Consider the following 16,506-nt stretch of genomic DNA (forward strand, 5'->3'; position numbering starts at 1 on the left):
GTTATCGCCAATGTTTTGAATGAAACCATTAAATCTGAAATGAATGAAACTTTTATTTCTGTTCAAGCTGATGAAACTCTTGAGGTTCTTGCAAAAATCAGATGAGTGTTATATTAAGATACTGTGTTGGAGACAGAATTGAGGAGAGATTTGTTGGGTGTAATGATCTTTCAAGAGACAAAACAACTAAAGGCTTGGTAGAAGTAATTCAAAAAATGATAAATGATTGGAGCATCACATTTAAAGTTGTGAGTCCTATTGTTTATGGCTGGTCAAGAAGAGGGAGTGCAGAGCTGAGCTAGAGAGTTTTGTCCCTAGGCACTTTTCATTCACTGCTATGCTCAGAATTTCAGTTTCCTACTCTTGCATGACTCAAAAAAGTATTATAAAAGTGAAAATATTTGTGTGTCCACTGAATGTTTTTCACAGCTTTTTTAGTAAGTCTTCTAAGGAAACTGTTCTTCTGACAGAACAAGGTTTTAAGCTGCCACAAGCAAGCACTACTCACTGAAACTTCCATTCAAGGGCCCCAATGCAGGGGCAGTTACCTGAACTCTCTGGCCAGGGGCAAGAATCAAAGAATATAGTGTATTTGTGGTTGTGATGCTGATTTTGACACAATGGCAGTTGATTCTATTAAAATTTATAATTCATTGGATGTTGAACTCTCTGATGTCTGCATGTCCATTTTTAAAAAAGTTTTTAACTTTATACTTAGTTTCAGATTGGACATTGTTGATACCTTAATTCAATTAAAATTGTTTGCCAGAAGTTTGAACCTTAAGATATTTTATTCTGACAAAGTACCTACTTCATGTGATGGTGTTTGCCTCAAGATGAAAAAGTACCTTTATGCCACCCCCCCCCAACCCTTGGGTTTCTGTATTTGAAAAGTTGTGTGAGAGTCAATTTAGGAGCATGTTTAAATAGAGGGGGCTGTCTCCTGATAATCTGACACATGAAAAGAGGATTCACTTGAACACCATATTACAAGATAGGCAATTATGGGTTATGAAACTTGACAAGGGCAGGGAGGGTTGTTATTATGAATTACTATGATTATTCCACCGAAATGTATCTACTTTTATCCAATGAAGCAACATTCATGCAAATTTCTCTTAATGAAATTAATATTGCATATTGCAGGCTGGATTTTTTGCTCTTGGATATGATCATGCAGGGAGAGATTTTATGAACAATTGGAGTACATCAACATTCCTAAACCTAAGATTGCTTCCATTTTTGGGATCACCAAGATTCACAAGTGTATTTATGATCCCCCCCTAAGACCTATTGTTTCTGTCAAGGACTCCAAGACAGACCCTTTGGCAAAGTATATTGATTTTAGATGTAAGATTGTGTTAAAATCAAAACCACACATTTTAAAATATTATTGTCACCTCTTTGACATCCTAAACAATTTACAGTTTGACAAAAATATCACATTTATAATAATGGATGTTGTAGACGGTTTTTTTCTGTTATTTCCCACAACACTGCAACTCAATTTTTTTTTTTTTTTTTTTTTTTTTTTAGTTTTTTATCTGAACACACATCCTTGATTATCAAAGATATGCATTGATTACCATCTTTTCAGAATTAATTTAGTGTGATAATTCTATTCATTTTGAGGGTGAATACTTTCACCAAGTGTGAGGAGTGGCCAAGGGCACTGCTTGCACACCCTTTTATGCCAATACTGTTTTAGCATTGTGGAAAGAAAAGGTGGTGTTTACTCCTGAATTTCTTTTATTGGTGCATGGTTATTATAGATTTTTAGATGATGTCCTGATTTTATGGAAATGCACAACTGAACAATTGGGTATATTTATAGCTAGTAGCAGAACTCCACAACATTTTTAAGGTTCACCTATTCAACAGGAGCTAAAAGTATAAATTATCTGGACATCCTTCTTAAGAAGAAATTCTTACATGGGTTTTATACTTCAACTATTTATAGAATATAGAAAAGACACATTCTCAAATTCATATCTCCACTTTAGTAGTTGTCACCCATTTCACCAAAAAATTTAAGTTGTTAAAGACCAGATGGTGAGGCTTTCTAAGTTGCTATCGAATGGCAACTTATTTGATAAGGAGATTCATTACCTAATATGCACGTTTATGGAGAGAGGGTATCACATTCAATTATTAAGGAATGTTAAGGTTGAGGTAGTGGCCTTTGTGATGATCATTTTGCACCCATTTTAAAGATCAAATCCCACACTTTCAGAATGCTGGGGAAAATATTGTTGCAAGGAGGAACAATTGCAATTTTGACATATCTTCTCCAGTATTCATGATTTCTTATAGCAAGGATGTGTTTAAATATATTAGTTCAGTAAAATATAAATTGGGAAATTATATTCCCTTGTGACATCAAACTCTTTTAGGTAGAGTTCCAGCAATTGTTTTTAGCAAAGGGAAGAGTATTAAAAATCTTTTAGAGACTGGCACTGGCAATAAGAAATCAACCTACAGTCAGAGCACTATGAGAAAATGTGTGTTCTGCAAGTTTTGCAAGTTTATACATGAAGGACCCTATGTTACAGCTGATGGTTTTGAAAGAACTATTCCCTGCCCTGGGAGGTATAAAAGTAACACTGCCCATGTGGTTTATCTTGCCAGTTGCAGCTCTTGTAATGTCTTTTATACGGGGAAAACTAGCAGAAAGTTGAGAGAATACACGAACATCTAAATGACAGTAGAAGAAATAAGTCCACTAATGGTCTTTTTAGACACAGCAGTGGGTGCTCTAATTTCAAGAAGTTTTTTTTTTTATTTTTTATTATAGATAGGGTAATGGTTGCAAACTTCATGGCTAAACTTGACACACTTCTTGAAAACAAAGAGCTAACTTGGCAGCTGAGGCTAAATGCCTTGGCCTTCCCAGAAATCAATGATTCGTTATCCTTGATTATTGTGTTAAAAAAGAAGGCCAGTATTGTGTAAATAGCACTTGTGATGTTTATTATACACTTGAGTTTATTATACATTTAAAATTCTTTTCTAGGTTGAGGTGATTTCAGTGTGCATTTTAATGTGTATTTAGTATTAACATTTTATTTTTTTTAACTGTTACTATATTCAATTTATTTTTAACACATTGTTTTAATATGCCATCTAACTGCATTTCATTTGCTGGTAAAGTCACTTTAAATTGAAGAACTGAAGTATTCAAACATGCCGTTTCATGAAATTTTAAGTATTATGGCAGTTCTTCACTCTGAAGTCTTGCTAGTTATCAAGACAAAAGTACGCAGTCTGTTTTAACTGTATTTTAATAAACAATTTGTGAATTAAGTTGGTTGGTCTCCATTTTGTTTTGTATTTTGTTTTTGGAGAATGTTTTATTTTGGTTACAAGATTTGTCAGACTATTCAGTTAGAAAACATTAGGCAGAGTCCCAGTTTCATTGATAATTGTATTCAGAAAAGTAAGGAGTTCAACAAGAAAGTGTAGTTTCCCAAGAAAGAGAAAATGAGTATGGCTCGGGTTTGCTATGAAACACTTGATTCTGTTATTATTCAAATGAAATAAAGCTTCAAAGATTTTGCAGGCTTATAGTTCATAGAACTAGTGAGTGAGAAGAGGTTCAAGGAATAGGAAAAAAATGTTCATATTATGGCTCTTAATAAATTTTACACATGGTTTTGCAAAGCAGAAACTGCAGAATGAGTTGGTCAATATAAAGTGTTGCAGCCCAGAGATTTGCTGAAATATGTGGTAGCAAATGTTTTAGATTATGTTTATGAAGAGATAAATAAACTGCTTTACCTATTTCTGACACTATCTGCTATAAATCAAAGTAGTGAGACTAGCAGGAGTTCTCTAAACTGCATCAAGACCTTGAGAAACTCCGTGACAAATGCCTGTCTAAGCCAGTTAAGCTCATTAGTTATTTTCCGGAGATATCTGCTGATCTTGTGTTTCTTTAAAGGTACATTGACATTTTTGCTAAAAAGAAACACCAAAGAATAGACCTGGTATACAAAATTGTTTAACCAATTTTAAGTAATGTTGGAGAAAATAAAAGATTACATTTTGTTTTGCCTTTTGACCAGCCACTAGACCAAATATTTCAGCTTCCTCCACTACAAAACCTAGGTTATGCCACTGGTGATGAGGAAGGCAATTCCAAAGAAATGAGTCTCTGTAATGCATATCTATCCCTCCAACATGCTTTATTTATTTGCAAAAGAGATTGAGATCTCTTGTGTCTATACCTCCACTGTACTTACAAGTGTGCAGTAGGTCTGACAGGATAGGGTCTGCTGAGGCTCTATATGTGAGGCAGAGTTCACCCCACATTGGTCTGTATTAAGCTGAGAAAATTCTTTGAGACAATCTTATGATTGAGGCCCTTGAGTTTATTATTGAGAAAGTGCTGTGGGCATTCAAGTTGTGCCAAATGTTGGGACAGGGACATACTGAAGGGGATATCATACTCAATAATTGATATGTGTGTGGAATACAGAAGAATGATCACATCCCTAACTCTAGATGCCATTCTGTTTGTAATAAGCTGGGAAATTATTTTTTATAATGGTGGATATATAATAATTGAAAGACAATTTATTGTCTAAATAGTTTTCCAGGTCCATAACTACTGGACAAATTCTCAAGGGTATGTTGTTAATGTGATAGGTACCAGAGACTTCTTGCTTGCTGAAGGATACTATTACACATTTGTTGGCATTCAGCTTCGGTCCATGGTTTTGACACCAGCTATTGGTTTGGAAAAGGCCCTCTTGGAAGATTTTGATATCACCTGAGGGGCTTATGATGGAACCAGGTTAACAGTCATCTACAAACCTGGTTGTCCATAAACCCTTAACAGTAACTTTGACCTTTGAGAAGTAAATGCCAAAGTGGAGTGGGGTACACCACTGATGACAAGTCTTTTGGAAGATGTAAAATAGCCCACCCTAATTTCCTGGGTTCTGTTTGCAAGCCAGTTTGCTATCCAGTGAGTTATACAGGGATTAACATTTAGCTGGACTGGTTTATATATGTTAACTGAGTGTGGGATGGTGCTGAATGCCTTTGCAAAGGGGGTCTATATCAGAAGAGTGAAAGTTCACAAGAACGAACGCTCAAACATCGAAAAAGCGCAAACATCAAACTTGATATCCCCGCTAAATATATATTCCAACTCCGAGGTCGCACTACAGTGAGGAAAGGGCAAATATTCCTATCCTCACTGTACTGCGACTCCAGAAATAGCATTTTGATATCCGGCATTTTCAATCGGAAGAGCGTTTGTTCTTGTGAACTTTTGCTCTTCTGCTATAGACCCTTGCAAAGTATAGATATGCAGTGTGTACTGATCTGCCCTGATCCACTGCTTCAGTAACTTTTTCAGAGAAGTCAGCCAGGTTGCATAGGCTGGCTCTGACCTTGAAAGTTCAAACTGGCTTAAGTCAAGAGTTTGTAGGTTAGCTATGTCACTAGTTATAAATTCAATTATGATCTTTTTCATAGTGTATCTGATTACACTTGTGAAACTTATGGGTTTATAATTTTCTGCATCTGTTGATACATCACCTTTGGAAAAGTGGGTGACAGTTGCTATCCTCCAGTCATTCAACACAGATCCTATTTGGAGGATGACATTGAATAGCCTCTGTAGGGGGCCTGAGAGGTCCAGGTTCAGGCTGGCCAGTAAACAGCGTGGTATGTTGTATGGAAATATAGAAGCAGAGTTATTGACTTTGAATAGGGATTGAGGATGTGTTAATGGTGGGGATGTGCGATTGTAGGTAAGAGATAATTTCATGTAGCAGTGGATAGGAAAGTGAAGTTAGAGCTAAATTTATCAACTAGTAGATTGGATATGTCCTCTGGGTCTGAGTTTGTGATACCATTTACTATTAGCTGTGCACACTGCTGTGCCTTGATTCTAAGGCTTCTTACATAGTTAAAGAAAGCTTTTTGCTTGACTTTTGCTTGTTTGGGTATTTTTACCTCATACTTGGCTTTCTTTGGTTGATTTGACCTGGACTTCCTTAATAAGTTTAGCAGGAACTTGTTTTGCCTCAAGAGTTACATTTGTTTTTATATGTGATTTTTTTTTTTTTTTTGCATTTGGGTACTATCATAGGGGTTTATTTTTGAACCTGGTGATGTATTTACTGTGGCTGGAGGCAACAATATCTATGCAGCTATCCATATAGAGTATAATGTGGCAATAAAGGAATCTGCATAAGCACTAGGATCATTGAGTTGGAACTAGATGTAGAATTTAGTTGTGTCCTCTCTCAGTTTTAGTGTATTAGCCTTGGCATAATCTGAATAAAGATGTATTGGAGGATACTTCTGGCTTCAGTTATAAGGTAAATATGAATGATTTGTGGTCAGATTTGGCTGGAGAGAGAGTTACAATTTGTGGGGAGCAGAGCTGTCCTATATTGGAGAGGACCAAGTCCAGGAGCTTTTTTGCCTCTCTTTGGGGTGTGTACTAAATGATGTAGAAACTTTGTATTAATGCAGTACAGAAATATCTGGGCATACCTGTTACAGGATGTATAAGCCTCCCAGTTAATGAAGAGGAAGTTGAAGTCCTCTATGAGAATGGTGTTTGGCTTAATGCATAGGCATTCCATACTAGTTAGGCAGGAATTATGGGCTGCGGGGGACATAGACAGGATTCTATAGTTAGCCATGATGTGATAAAGCATCTTGTTAATAGCAATTTGGACTTTCAGGAGTTCTGTATTCTTATCTTGCCTAACTAGTCTGAAAGTGAAGTGTGTTTTTTACAAATACAGAGACCATGCCATCTTTAGTACCTTCATCTAGTACAGTGTGCCTGAACATGTGGTAGGCGTTAAAACCATGTACTGCTAAGGTGCTCACAATGGCACTGAACCAGATGTCCATGAAAATGTAAATATTTATGTTTTCCAGAATAAGGAGTGCTTGTAGAAAATGGAGTTTTTTGTTAAGGCTCCTAGCACTGAGCAGCAATATCTTTATGTTACCAAGATTAAGCTTTGTTATATTGAACGCTTTTGAGCACTGATATTGACTAAAAATACATTATGGAGTAGACAATATTTTAGCCAATATATAAAATCCTTGGGGGGAGGGGGGGAGGTGCAGGACCATCATTTGCAAACAGCTTGGACTGTCTACCATCTCCTCCCAGACTAATGTATATTGAGCCTCTTTTGAATGATACCAGAAGCCAAGTCAATTGCTGAAGTCAATAATCTTTTCTTTGCATTGTGACATCAGTCTTGGTTTTGGCAAACTGCTGCTCATGGCTAGGTTCATACCTGCCTCAGGCGCATATTCTGAGATGTCCACCATGCCTTGCTTCATACAGTATAGGGAGGTACTTTTCAGGTTACTTACACCCACTTGTACTATGTGTTATATGTGTACTTATGGTACATGGACTTGAGTGCTTGTGTGATATGGTGAATCCTGATGCCTGATAGACAACTGACTGTGTCCCTCACCTTGCACAGACTGCTAAGCATTGCAACAGTGTATTTCACAATGGAGCTGCTTATAAATAGGATCCTGGATTGTGTAGAGGTTTGCCTAATGGTCTTTTGAATCGAGACACTGTGAGTCTCAGATCTGTGTTTTAAGTTGCGTGTTGCCTATGCTGTGTGTTTGAGGTCACTGAAGGTACTTGTTTCTTAGGTTACATTTAACATGATTTTGTGGTTTACGTAGGTTAATTGCAAGAGCCCCAAAATATGCATATCTATTTGTTGGGTCTGATCTGTGTATGATACGTTTAGTGTGGTGTAGTGTGGTATTGAGAGCCTGCTTCTAGTTGTTTGTAATGTCTTCATGGGAGAATTTTACTTTCAATGGTGTTAAATAACTAAATCTCTTGCATACTATTTCAGTTTGTCTCATTCAGTCCAGTGGAACTCATGAAGTTTGCACTGTAACCTCCAATGGGTGGAGCCTAAGCCTTTTGACAGAATCAAATTATGTCCTGACATTTCAAACAAATGTTCATATCTCTGGAACCATAGGGAATGTGGAAGAAGTATAAACGGCAAACTCTTCAGCACAAACTATTTTTATTGTGGTAGTAATCTTTAGGTTCTAGGTCTTAAACCAAATTTTGAGTCACAGTAAACATAGTAACTATTACATTTGTAATATTTTGTAAACAACTTAAAATATCTCAGCAACCACTCAAGTTACACACATACTGTCAGCATTTTATTCATCTAGCTGAGAGCTTTCATATGAGGCTAAGGAGTTCTGTCTGTGTTACTTGGTTGTTAAGATATTTAGAAAAGTGAGAAAATTATATCTATATAAATTTAACATAATAAAAACAACAGTTAATATCTATTTACCTGCACTAGACAAGAGGTCAACTATTAAAGTAGTTGAGTTTGCTATTGTGTAAGCTTTAAGATGAAATATTTTAAAACCTTGTACATAACATTGTTTTGGAATTATTTATACAAATATGAACAAGCAACATTTGAAGCCTAGAGGTGGCAGTAGGTGTTAATTTCAGATGCACCAGGAGGTGTCACTCGGATGTAATGAGTTAAGTAGTAGGGGGTTATCAGCAAACATAATACAATTGCTTAATTGTTTCAGGATGCTCATTTCAATGAAACTGGCTGTTCTGATGGTGGCAAAGAGCAAACCCATGACTCCAGGGACAGTAACACACAATTTGGAGTTGATTACTAGAGGTGCTATTTGTCTGGTAGTGAAGATAGTGCTGATCTCAACAATATTGAATGCAGCAAAGAATCAATTATTCTATGCTCCTTCTCGGACCAGAAACAAAAGTAATATTACCCTAAGGATTCTTCCTGAAAAGCAGTATTAACCCCACTGTCACTGGTTCAGTATATGTGTTATAGTCTTGTCTTGGTAGATACCCTGGATAGAACCTACAGCAACCAGAAGCAATAGACATCCAAGCTGCATAAAGGTTCTGAAGAGATCTCACCTAAATTGAAATCAGATTCCTCACTGAAATCCCATGCATACTGCCCTGTCAGAGACAAACAGGAACCAATGTCCCTTTATTACTTCTCTCACCAGAGGCCAAACAATAGTATTAATCCCTAGATGGATCCTAAGAAGCAATTTTCAGGCTTTCCAGTGATTGTTAATCTTTGGAAGGCTAGGAAATAATATCCCTCTACTCATTCTCTCACTAAGAGCAAACCAGAAGCATTAATCCTAAACAGATTTTTGGGAGTCGGTTCCTAGGATCCCCAATAAATTCTTGACCCAGATGTTACAGATTTTAAAAGAAAGGTGGAAAAAAGGGATTGATAATCTTAATACTGCAGTGTACACTAAGTGAGTGGGATGATATGAAACAGAGGCTTTATGAACTGAAGAGCGGGTCTTCTCAATTTGATCTTTCTGTTCTCAGTAGAGATTAAAAAATCTGCAACAGCATCTCTTCTCCTAATTGCAATGTAGCTGTCTTAATTCTCAATCCTCCATTACCTGATTCCTCACTTCCTACAACATACTTTATCTCCCCAGCCTCCACACCCTTTCCACTCCTCTTTATCTCTATTTTTCACATCTACTCTCCTACCATATCCCTCTCAATCTCATGGCTAACTTAATTTATTCTCACTTCCTTACTTCTGATCCTACTGGAACTTGTAAATATCTTTCTACCACCAAATTTCAACACACATTATTACCCACACATATCTCATTAACTCATCATATACTTATCTTGCTTAGCACCTTCTGTGTCTGTATTATATCTTTAAAAATACTGATCTTTTATATTTTACTATACCTTATATAATCACATTGTATTATCATTTAATATGATATCATTCACTCCTGTTGTATGTCTGTATAATACCTCTATTTGTTTTAATTATTACATTTATCTAACAATTTGTTAAAATTTGTATAATTTACTGTTGGAGCTTCCCCCCGGCACTCCACTGAAAATGTGCTCCCTCAGCCCAGTGGACTTTCTTGGTAAACAAATGTCAATAAATAAAATAATAAATAAATATCAGGTGAGATGAGACTTGGAGGATGTTAAAATTGCATTGGGGTGGGCAGGTCAAAACCCACCAAGTTAAAAACTGCAATGGGAACTGGGATGTAAAAAAAAATTAAAAGCAGTTTCATACCAGCAGTATTATCACAACACTTACAACTAAATAAGAATGCAGCTAACTAGTAATGTATTTAAATAAAAAATCCATTTCTCAGCTCCTCCCACTAATTTAATTCTTTTTTAGTCAGTGAATAGAAAATGAACTTTTCTATCTGACACTATCCAGGACCTTTTAAAATTCCAAGAAAAACTTTAAGGTAAAATAAAATTTTAAATAAAACAAAATGTAATATAAAAATTGTAGTATCCAAACTTTACTCCAAGTAAAAAAAAAAAAAAACTTTATAACAAAACAAAATTTAAAATAAAATAAACTGTATTATAATGAAAGCAAAGTAAACAAATAATGGAAATATTTAAACAATAAAAAAGAAATCCAATCCAAATTCCAGTGCAGTCAAACACTAGCAATAGCATCACAGTACTTGCAGCTATTAATAAAGTAAGTGTTGCTGCAAAAACCTTCCCACAGACTTCATCCCACAAAAATCGTCCCACATACTTAACACTTATACATACCAACTCTAAAATTGCCATACCATAAAGAAAAGGAAATATTCTGAAAAAGTCTTTCTATTCCATCTTTCACAGCTACTCATCTCAGAATATCAACCAGATACCAATGATAGATAGCTTGTTGAACATTAGACTTTCAACCTGCAGAGTTACATGCATATAAATGATGTGGTTATGAGATAAAGAAATCCAATAAGTTGCTCAGAAAATGAAGCTGTTGAGTTTGTTAGAATAACATAATACAGTACATTAGTGATTTCAGTCTATTATTTAAATCATTAAACACAGAGCAATCCATTATAAATATTTAAATACTGAGTTTCAAAAGTCACACAGTATAAGCTCATTCATGAGATTTATCAAATATATTTGTACATATTATCTGAAAAATATGTACATGTTTTAAATCTCTTAAAGTATAAATGAATTATAAGAACAAAATAAAAAAAAAATATGTTTCAGTCTTAAAGTGTTGCTACTGCATAACAGCTGAGCATACACACAAAAATATAACATCCATGCCATCTGGTAGCAATACCTTTTTATATATACCAGAGGTCTAGATTTTCAGTGCAGTTCAACAGTTAATCCAGGTTACATACAGACAGTAAACACCAGAGGTCACTATAGTTCATATATTTCTATAAATATATCTTTATCCCCTTTTCCTCAAATCACTTTCCATCAGTTTCAAAACATGCAATTTAAACTATGATCAATGTTTACAGGCAGGGATATAACTATATTTTGCATTTCTGCTATCTTCCCTTCTAATAACCACTATATGTTCACTTGTCTTCTCTATGAATAAATCCCCTTTCCCTATGTAGAAAGTGGCACATACCCTACATAGGGCAATATAAAGCTTTATATCTGAGCTGCAACCTTACCATTTCTTGCCTTCTAGGACACTTTGTATTACTGGGTTGACATGACAGGGGATGTTAGTACAACATGTTCAAACACTACACCTCTACATGCATAATCTCCCTTTGGTTTGGACATAAGGTATCTTTCTCAATAGCTGTTATTGCTATCCTGATATTTACTTGTCTCAAGAAACTCCTGTAAGTTTTTAATTGTTAATTTGTTTAATTGTTTGCAAATTAACTCTAGTTGCTATACATGTGTATTAAATATTCAGCTATACTCTACTACTTTGGATACAGCAACAGGCTTAATAAGCTTATTCTAAATGTAAATCAAGATTTTCTGTCTCCTTTCAATATGCTACTCTTATACGAGATTTAACAAGTCTTTAGAGGATTCTTCTATAAGCCTTATCTACTGATGTCAATCAGATATAATGTGGGAGATATCTACTCAGGCCATCTCAAACTTACTTATAGAGATATATATTTACTAACAGCAAACAAGGCTTTTACTTTCAGACTGAAAATAGACATACTTATTAAAGTTTACCATACCTGTATCTTTATTCCCTATCTGCCAGTCTTATCTATATTTATATTAGGTTTTTTACTAAAGAATTTATACCTTTATCAAGACCAGAATTTCCCCAGAGGATGATGCTAATAACTATCCTTAAGTTCTTGCTTTGAAACCTTTAGCATGACATTTAAGTGAATGTAAATATTACTAGAAAAACAGGTCTGAGGACAACTCCACTTAGCTGGTATCATCTTAAAGGAGTTGGCTTGCACAGTGTGTTGCTAATGTTTGTCTACGTTTGGATGGAACAATTTGGGTACTTTTGTCATCCCTCTGCTACTTACTTCTCTCAACTTACCCCATACTCACACTAGCTCACAATATTCATTCATTGCCCTCATACTCTTTCAGAGAGATAGGTGGTTAGGCACTTATATAGGGATAAGGTGATTAGAAGTTACCCCATTCAAAGTATTTTCTGCCATAACAACACTATTTCTTTACCTTCAAATATATTGTTATCTTGTAACAACACACTTTACAACATTTTCAGATTTTGTAAATGTTTTCAGTAGATTCATGGAATATTAAGGGGCTATCAGACAAAAAGAAAAACAATCTTATCATGCATCTTACACTTCAAAATAAATCTACTATAACATTTCTGCAAGAGACACATATGGTCAATCAACTTTGGGACAGTGAGAGAAAAAGAAAATGGGTAAAACAAATAGTTTCTGCATGCTATAATTCATCTTCTAGGGGAGTAGGCATCATTGTTAATTAACTATTTCAAGAAGACATCACTTCCACTAAAAGTGATCCTAATGGAAGATGGGTTTTGTTTACCAGTAACTACACTGCCTTAAGTAAGCCCTTATTCTTTGTTAATCTATACAGTCCTTGCTCAGGTCAACATCTTTTTATTTATGATATTTTCAATATTCTAGTTAATAATCATCTATACATTTTAGGAGGGGATTGGAATTCTTTGATTTGTCCTGATAGGGATAGGTCACGTAACGAATCTAGACAATCTCAATATACTACTATGGCCCTAGAAGAACTACAAAGTATCTTCAACCTATTAGGCCCTTATACAAAATTTCAACATGATACCTTATACCTAGATTTACATTCTTCTCAACCACCCATAAAACCTGGTCAAGAATAGATGCCTTTCTAATTTTCCAATCTCTCACTTCTTATGCAGTTAAGTATAATGTTTCGCCTAGAACCATTTCAGACCATTCCAAAATTAACATCTCTATTAACGCCTCTTCCTCTAACCAAAGTCCTTCCCATTTCAACAACTGGACTCTAAATCCTAATATCATTCAAGTCCAAGAAGTTACACAAGAAATAAATACCATCTTTGCCCAACTAAGCATTGATCTCACCTCTAGTCAAATCCCTTATGATGTGCAATGGGCAGCTGCTAAAGCGGTTATAAGAGGCCTTATTATTCAAAAGTCCTTGTGGCTTAAGAAAAAACACAATAACCTTAAACTCAAACTAGAGAATCAAATCAGAGACATAGAAATAAAACTTCAATATAAATGCACAACTGAGCTAGAAGATACAATGACAGACTTGCAAAAGCAACTACGCATGTTATACTTAGACAATATCTCTTTTGTAGAGATGAGATTGTTATATAGATATTCGGAATGGGCACAGATTCCCTCTAACACTGTTGTTAGACTAATTAATATTAAAAAAGGGCCCTTGAGGATCAAATAAATTATACACAAAGGCGTAATAAAGTATAAAGATCAAGACATCTTAAACACATTTGAAGATATTTACAAAAACTTATATAACTTATCAATCACCCCACCTACAAATATAATGGAAGAGTTTCTGCATAATCTAAAAATTCCACAAATTACTGATTATCAAAAGAAACTTTTGAAATCACCCCTATGCCTTGAAGAAATAAAAATAGCAATTAATAAAATTAGACTAGGTAAATCTCTGGGACTTGATGGCTACACGGCATTGTACAAAAAATGTTCTGGTCTGGTTGCTAAAATTCTGCTGAGGATATAATTCAGTATGGCATTCTAATCCTTAAACCAAACTCAGATTCATTAGACCCAGCTATGATCTTAAGATTCTAGCCTATGTCTTAGCTAATAGGCTGAAAAACATTCTTCCTTCTATAATCTCACAAGAACAAATGGGATTTATGTAAAACAGACAAACGTCCAATAACAACCTTCTATTACATGCCATCATTAGACTCCTAGATAAGGATAGACATCCGAGATACATCCTTACTGCTGATGCAAGTAAAGCATTTGACAGAGTAAACCTAGCTTTCCTGTTTAATGTTCTACCCTCTTTTGGCTTTTCGCAAGAATTCAGAAAAATAATTAAAGCACTCTACCAGAAAATCTCTACTACTATTCAAATCAACAAATGCCTTTCTAATCCTATTCCTATCTCCATGGTACAAGGCAGGGTTGCCCCCCAATCACCCTACCTTTTTAATTTATATTTAGAACCTCTGCTCCTATAAATATCCAAAAAAGCCTTCCATAATATTCCTAAAATATCAGATATAAAGTTTATATATTCTGCTTTCGCAGATGATTTAAATTTATATTTTGAACTCCCTAATACCGACTTACCAAAACTACTCAATGCCATAGACCTATATTCGGCTATATCCAATTACAAACTAAATCAGAATAAATCTTATATTTCCCCCATAAATCTCTTATGACATAAAGAATGATACTTTCCTGATAGTGAGATCATAACTAAATACCAAATAAAATACCTAGGAATAACTTTCACCCCTAACTTCAATGAACTCCTCAAGAACAACCTATTAAATACAAGTTCAAAAATTGAAAATTATATTACTAGATGGAGAAATATCAATATGTCCTTACTATCAAGAGCTAGTGTGGTCAAAATGAATATTTTACCGAGAATTCGTTTTCACCTGTATGCCACTTTCTCTGTCATGCCACAAAAATTCTTCAAAAATGTAGTGAAAGTCATATCGAAATTCTTCTGGCATCCTAAATCAGTTAGAATTAAATAAGATAAACTCTCCTTGCCAAAGGAAAAATGAGGCTTGGTACTACCTGACTTTAAGCTCTACTATACTGTATCCACCTTCTCTAGGCTGATCCAGATAATAAACTTTGATCTCAAGTCAAAGTGCTGGACACCCCTATGGATTAAAGTATGGTATGATCAATTTAAATCCCTAGATATTAATCCCAACTCTCTCCCTTTTCTGAACCTAAATCAAAAAGACTCATATATTAGGAAACTTCACCCATTACTTAAACATATGATTTCTACTATCCAAAATTTGTTCAGATCTGTACAATTACTTAATGCCTTTGCCCTCATATAACCGATCCCCTTAAATCCTAATTTATCAATCAACGATCAACCAATAAACCTAACTAAATTCCCTTTTATAAAGGACTGTACAGTGTGGGATTTATATGAATGTCAGTAACCCACTATAACACAATTAAGGGAGAAACTTGGACTCCCTAAGAATTATGCCACTATTCTCACCCAAATCCTTTACTTAATTAAAATCAAGGTGCCCCGCACCAAAATAGACCATCAAGAAATCAACCTACCTACTTTAATAATAAAAACCCTTGCATCTAAAGATAGAATGATCTCTAAGACTTATAAACTAATAACAAGCATAAAAGCTCAGAGCTCACTTTTATTCTCAACCTACTGGCAAAGTAAAAGCCAGCTAATTTCAGTTGAAAATAGAAAAATAGCCATAGAAAATACTGTTAAGCGTATTCCCTTTAAGCATATGTTATACACCCAAATCATGCTCAATAACAATACTTATTACGCACCATCAATTCTTCATAAGTTTAATCCTAAATTCTCAGCAGAATACCCATTTTTCCCAAACCAAATAGTAGATATATTACATGTTTTTTTGGGGATGTAAAAAAGTGCATAATTTATGGTGCTCACTAAGAGTAAGATTATAGAAGACGGGTTATGAAAAATCCACATTTCATGGGAAAGCAAATACCCCAAAATCATAAAACATATTATTATCTCTATCTGTGCCCTTGTTCACTTTTACATCACCAAAAAATGGACTGATCAATTCTCAATCTCATGGGATGATTTTTGCACCTTAGCTATAAAGTATATATCTTCTCACAAATTAGTGCACGCTAACACTAAACATAAACAGTACTATCACAAATATAGGGAGCTATTTCTAGACTTGATCATCAAGAAGTAATACATGATATTACCTCAGCTCTTCCCACCTGCTTATGCTCCTAACTTGTTCCAAAAGATTCAGTCCATATCTCTCACTGTCCCAAACTAAAACTATGACTATAATTATAAATAGTCGTACATTATACCAAGTTTCTGTCTTGGATTTAGCAATCTTAATCCACATACTTTTTTTCTCTGATATACTCCTCCTATTACTTCCTCTTCCCTAATTGCATAAGTGCTTTTCCCTTTTATAG

This window comes from Protopterus annectens, chromosome 2.part2 (genome assembly GCF_019279795.1).
Source record: "Protopterus annectens isolate FY-2018-M chromosome 2.part2, PAN1.0, whole genome shotgun sequence".
In the NCBI taxonomy this organism is placed as follows: Eukaryota; Metazoa; Chordata; order Ceratodontiformes; family Protopteridae; genus Protopterus; species Protopterus annectens.